The sequence below is a fragment of the Taudactylus pleione genome, unplaced genomic scaffold (genome assembly GCF_031769625.1).
Source record: "Taudactylus pleione unplaced genomic scaffold, aTauple2 ptg000151l, whole genome shotgun sequence".
Taxonomy (NCBI): Eukaryota; Metazoa; Chordata; class Amphibia; order Anura; family Myobatrachidae; genus Taudactylus; species Taudactylus pleione.
Genome location: NW_028284553.1, coordinates 2,333,759 through 2,340,736, shown reverse-complemented (window position 1 = coordinate 2,340,736; position 6,978 = coordinate 2,333,759). Strand labels below are relative to the sequence as shown.

At 38.5% G+C, this 6,978-nt stretch overlaps 1 pseudogene; it reads right to left on the bottom strand.

Annotated features, from left to right (window-relative positions):
• Positions 1-202: 202 nt before the first annotated feature.
• Positions 203-321, bottom strand: LOC148522198 (5S ribosomal RNA; annotated as a pseudogene).
• Positions 322-6,978: the final 6,657 nt, after the last annotated feature.

Genomic DNA, 6,978 nt, shown 5'->3' with positions numbered 1-6,978 from the left:
TGATTGGGTGCATAGAAGAAAATACATTGCTAAATAGATGAATAGATAAATAAATAGATATGCTAAAAATATATATAGTAAAATAATGTAGATAGTGTTAGCAGCAGCAGGGGGTGGTCATTGTTATTTCATTCACTTTCAAGGTTTAGGCGGAAGATAGTTAATTATTGGCAAGTGGCATTGTGATATGTTATAAGTGATATGGCTACACAACCAGATGTTCGTGAGTGGTCTCCCTCCTCATTACTTGTCTGGCCCAACCCTGCTTAGCTTCCAAGTTCAGAAGTGGTTGGGCGTATCCAGGGTGGTATGTGTGTAGGAATCACAAACAGACCGAAAACCTTCTCATTGGGGCTTAATCTCTCAAGAATTCCGAAAATGCAAAATCTATATTCAGACCTTTAGGTGCAAGTGTCTTCAATTTGTAGAGTTTCTTCCTGGGACATGGATCTCAAGTAATTACAGCCTCTCCATGCTGCTTTCACTTTTTCTATTGCTGTGTAGGTTAGGAGGCTTGGATCTCCATTGTGTATAGTACTGAAATGATCAGATACAGTATGCGAGTCCAATTTATGCTTAATGTTCCTAATGTGTTCCCCTAATCGTATGCTTAGTTTTCTGGCTGTTCTTCCCACGTATTGTAGCCCACATGGACAGGTGATTAAGTATTTTACTCCTTTTGTGTCACATGTCATTTTGTCTTTAATTTTAAATATGGTTCCAGGAACATTTGATATCACTTTTGTTGTGGGAGCGGTTCTTCTGTGTTTCGCTGTGCTATACATCTATTGCAATGATACAAATTTTGGTTTCATTCTCCCAACCACATTCCTTCTTTTGAAATCTCTTTCTCTTCTTGTGGTAGATGGTTCTTCACTAATTTTTTTTTTATATTTTGCGCTTTTTTGTAAGTGAACTGTGGTTTCTTTGAGATAATGGACCTCATTCAGAGTCGGTAGTAAGCGGCCGCTCGGTCGTACGCATCCAATGTTTCCAAACCACGCATGCATATGGTTAGTTGTGCGCATGTGCGTACAAGACCTTGCGATCCAAAATGCCGTCGATCATATGGCTTACGAGCAGGAAGTGGCTTCCGAGAGTTGATTGACATGAAAGGCCATTTGTGGGTGTTGACGGGGATGGTGGTCTAAAAACGCAGGCGTTCCTCACCGTTTTCAGGGCGTTTTTGGGGCCTATATAAATTTCCTGCTATGACCGACATAGAAGGCTGGAAGTAGTAAAACGTCACTCTGCGACCAGGTTAGAGGCCTGGCTGATCATACAGCTTGAGGTTGGGTATGTGCTCTCTCAAGCACCACAGTACAATCGTTACTATCAAATGTGACTGATGTTATGTTTGATGTTGCTATTTTGTGCCACACAATGCAAGCAGCTAATAATCGTTTGTTGTTGTTAATAACACTGCTAATTGGCTTGTAATTGATTCAGTTGTGTTTGCATTAGAGAATAATAAGAATAAATATATTTCATGGGGATGGCTTATTCTATGCATTTTTTTGTTAATTTTTGTTGTAATTTGCACACAGCACAAGCAGCCGCAACATCAGAAGAAAATTAACATACAGCAACAGACAACGATCGACTTGATCGGTAGCTGCTATCACTCATTAGCTAGAGGAGGTGCTTTGTTGATGTATGGGCGTCACTTTGGTTGCGATCACCCGGCCGTGCGATTTTTTTCTTCCGATTCTCGTTCATTAGGCGTACGACCGAGCGGCCGCTTACGACCAACTCTGAATGAGGTCCAATATCTTGTAAGCAATCGTCTTTCATTAGAAGATGCCAGTGTTTGCGTACAATTTTCTCGATTTTCTTATGTTGATCGTTAAATTGCGTAATGAATCTAAGGCAGGTTGTTTCATCTTCTTTTATTATATGTAAGGAGGTTGTCTCTGTCGGTGGTTCTTGCTATTGTTAGTGCTTTATTGATGTCTTCTTGGTCATAATTTTGACTTAGGAATTTTGATTTTAAATTTGAGGCTTGTTCTTCAAAAGTGTTTAGATTGGAGCAGTTTCACCTTATACTTCTGAACTGACCCCCAGGAATACTGTTGAGCCAGTTCTTATGATGACTGCTTGTTGGAGGTATGAAACGATGACAGTGTACTGATTTGGTATATGTTTTGGTTTGTAATTTCCCAAATTCAATATGTAGTTAAATCAAGGAAGTTGATGGATTGAGTACTGGATGTTGCTGTGAATTCTAGATGCCTATCATTCTGGTTGATGTGTTCCACAAATTGATTGAATTGTTCAGTTCCGCCCATCCATATTATTAAGATATCGTCTATATAGCATCTCCAAATCGATAAATACTCTCTGTACTGGTTGTTTGTCCAGATGGCATTGTCCTCTCACTCTGCTATAAACAGGTTCACGTAACTGGGGGCAAATTTGGTCCCCATAGCAGTCTTGCGAACCTGTCTATAGTGGGAGTTGCCATACCAGCAATTGTTATGAGTTAAGATGAACTCAATACTTTTAGTTATGAAGGCTATTTGCTCTTCTTTGATGTTTTGTGTTATGGTCCATCCTTAAGATTAGTTCCACTCTTCTACATCCTTGTTGGTGGTAAATACAGGTGTATAAGGATTTGAAATCCAGTGTGGCTAGTAGGAATCCTTCTTCCCACTAAGTTGTGTTTACTAGGTCCAGGACTTGTGTTGTGTCTCTTAGATAGCTAATCTTGTATTAAGTTTGTAAAATAATATTGACATATTTAGAGAGTTTAGTGGTGAGTGAACCAATTCCAGACACTATTGGACGTCCTGGTGGGTTATTGTAAGCTTTGTGGATATTAGGGAGGAAGTAGAAGACTGGTAAAATTGGATATTGTTGAATGATGTATTCATATTCTGCCCTGTTCAGTATTCCCGTGCTTTTTCCTTCTTTAATAAGGAGGTTAATTTATTTCTTATATTGTTCTGTTGGGTCTTTCTGTAACAGTTCGTAGGTGTCTTAATCGGATAGTAGTCTGAGTGCTTCTTGATTATAATAATCCCTGTCCATGACTACAACTCCTCCTCCCTTGTCTGCTGGCTTTATTACTGTAGAGTTACTCTCTTTCAATTTTTGTAGGGCTAGGTTTTCTTTTTTGGTAAAGTTGGACATCTTTGTTTTATTTTTCCTCCTAACATTATTGTTTACTTTACTGCCAAGTGTTGCTAGGTCGCATTCAACTGCTTTTTCAAAAGCTTCTATAATTTTTCATGCACTACGATATACTTAGGTATACATACTGAGTATTTGATTCATTTTGATTTTAATTTATTTTATTTACTTCATTTAATTAATTGTTACTATTATCAATATTTTATCTTCACATGTGCACATATTAAAATCCTCATTTACTGCATAACACATTTTACCAAACTCTTTTACCTTTTGCTGCGCTGACATAATAGACACACCTCTCATTTTCTATAATATATCTAAATGTTGTAGTGTGCAGTGTAATTGTATCTTTGCTGTAATCACAGACTCCAGACTTCCAGAAGTGGGGATTCCAGACCTGAAGTCAGATTCAGTGAGGACATTGTTGGATTGGTGCTCTAGGTATGTTGAGGGGGTAATTTGTGCTGGAGGCAAGGAGGGCTCTTTAAAAAAAGAACAATACATTAATCTTTACTTTTGAAATCTTGTCTGAAGGTAGTCCAATACAGTTTCCATTAAATTACCTTCATCACCCAAAGCCAAAACATGTAGTTGCCTGGAGTGGCTTTTGGTCCATGATGGTTGCTTTGGCCTGCCTGGAGCGTAATGACAAACATTTCAATGCTTACATTTGTACTTCTAAATGTTGATAGCACAGGCAACAATGTTAGACATTATGTACCTGCAGCATCAGTGTCCTTGGCCCGCACTTGGCTATGTAGCCTTCTTCCTGCTGTGGTTTGATCTTGTCTGGATGGGCCTGAAAGAAATTAATGAACCTATTTTACCAGGTTTCTTCTTAGAGCAGCAGCCACAATTTCTACTTACTGTTGTGTACAAGTGGAAACACTTTGTGCTATTATTTACCAGCCTCTTCCAAATTGGTAAACTTCTGTTGCCATAGTTTTCCTTTTTTTGGCAGATGATTTCTTGCCTGTTTACAAATGCATGGCAAAATAACATTATTAAGTGTGTGTTAGAAATCAGAATTTAAAAGGTGTAATTTGAATATTGACCAACAAACAATGTAAATGTTACGCACATTTTTTTTGAAGCAAGACAATGAAACCAGATTTTATGTTGGAAATATACATTAGTATTGTTGAATGTGGTTAAAATATGTATGTTTGCCACTTTAATGTACTGTATGTTGGCAAACAATAACATTATACACATGATTTAAGTAGCATACACATTATTAAACACTACACAAGCACATAACCTTAACATTAATCTATAGAGCACAAAAAACAAGATCTGAGTAAGAATAGAGCAGGTAGGTGATCTCTCTAAAAATTGTTCCATGTGAGACACCTACTTTAAAATGTAGAAATAACCAAACAAGTACAAGCCATAGCGGGGTGTGAAGTGTAAAATCAAGTGTAGTGTGCTTTGCATTTTAACACTGAGTTCATGTGTTTGCCTTTGCAAAAAACAGAGCTGGGTCTACATTTTCAGATAAAATTTGAAACAAAAACAAAGATGCTGGAAATAAAACACATTAAACATTACACCAAACATAACCCCCCAAAAAATAAAAAATAACCCAAGCTGCTAAGGGACTACACATCCCACCATATGGGACTATACATCCCAGCATGGTCTACAACAGATAACATATAAGGGCATGCCAACACTGTAGCATGCCATGCTGGTATATGTAGTTTCCCAACACCAGGAGTAATGCATAGTAAGCACCCCTGGGCAACACAATAATATGATTCCTTTACAATGTGAAATTAAAATTCTAAAGAAAAACAACAATGACACACTTTGAGAAAAAGCAGACTGTGCCCCAAACCAAAAAATAAATAAATAACAGGACAAAAAACATGACAAACTGATTAGTCACCAAATACAAAATGGAAATGTAAAACAGGCCAAACCCCCCCCCCCAAAAAAAAAAAAACATTTTAAAAGTATAACAAACTTAACACTACACCTGGGGGCATCGGTATCCCAGACATTCAGATGTCTGACCACCTCTGGTGGTATCATGGGTTTAACAACTGCCTCGTAGTAAAGGTAGTCTGCCTGGTAGGGTGATCTTCCCCCCCTTTCTTTGGCTGCCTGGGCCTCGGTCACCATCTTTCTTTTCTTTCTTTGACATAGTTTATGTCAGAAATTTTTTTTTACTGTTATCCAGAGTGCAGCAAGTGGTACCCTCTGCATTTACTGCACTCTCCACGTATGCCCAGATGGCAATCTTGTGATGGGCAGATGTGCTGGCAGCCTTATGGCCAAACAGCAGGTGATGGTGTTTCATGAACTCCTGAGCTAGGGCCATGTTTTCCTCCCTCGTAAACTTCACATTGCGCCCTGTCTTGGTCTTGCCCCTCTGCCTTGGCCCCTCATCACTGCTGCCTGAACTACCAACTCTGCCTGCTTGAGCAGCAAACAACTCCACCTCACTCTCTCCCTGCCTATCCTCTGCCTTGGACATAATTCAAAACAACTCCCTACACAAACACATAACACAGAAAAAGAAAAACAAACACAAACCTCCTCTCCTACTACACTCACACACACCACACACAAACACACACACACAGAAAACACTGAGAGGACCAAATACACAATACAAACTGAAAAGCAAGACAAACATAACTTACAAGACAACAAATAACCACAAAACAACTTATACACACCAATCACCAATCAAATCCAAATCCTCCCAAATCACCAACACCACTAGATACGCTCCTCACTGTCCCTCTGTAAACCTTTTCCAAAACCCTCAAAGGTGTGTCTGTTTGGGCCGTTTTTATATGCTTGGCCAGTGTGTATTTGATATGTGACTGATTCAACCAATCAGAGCACTTTGTTTGGAAAATGCATGCATTCTCAAGCAAGTTTTACAAACTCACTTCTGTTTGGCCAAGTATTTTGACTCGCACGAGTACTTAAAAAATGGGACATTTACACACAAGTTTGTGCCCGTGCGAGTTTCTTACAAAACAACTTGAATCCATTTGCCATCGAAAAACTCGAAAAGACAAAACTCGCATCTTAGTAAATTAACTTAAGCAGTCCGGAAAAACTCAAGCAAGATTGGGCGAATCACGGCGAGTTTAATCTCACAAAACTCGATTCTTAGTAAATTTACCCCTATAAGGTAAATAGAAAGTGTGAGCTTTTATTATCATAGGAACATTCATGAGGAGAAGGTCAGACATAGTTTTACATAAAAGAAATGAGAATGTTCAAGGGGTAGGGGAGGGAGAGCAACCTTAAGCACTGGCACAAGAATTAGTATAAACGGTAGGTATGTCCAGATGTCTCTGAGAAATTAACAACCATATAGGTACCACAAAATAATGAGATGATGGTGTTCCCATGAAAGTAAAAATCAGATAATTAAAGATAAAAGGGATCAAGTACTCTCTTTGTTGGGGCACATAACCAACCTTAATTGTTCAAAACTTAACTTTTAGAGGTATACTCTAAAATGTCCATAGACTGACACAAACATAAAAACAAACAAAAGAAAAAGTCCTTCAACTTTCTACTGAACCAATCATATGCTGTAAAGTCCAGATCCTGAACAGGTAATCCAGTGGAAGAGGACAAAACAACATAATGTAGGTTCAATTAATCAATCATGTGACGTAAATATGGAATAGCACAAAATCAATCTAATAATTAAGCCATGAATTCTGACACTTATTCTGGGTATGCACTGGCCAATATATTGGCGGATCAATTGATCAGCCAATATATCTTGCCCCCGTCAGCCAGTGTGTACAGATGATATGTATGTGAACAACGTAGATATATCTGTCCATTGGCAAGTGTGTCCGGGTG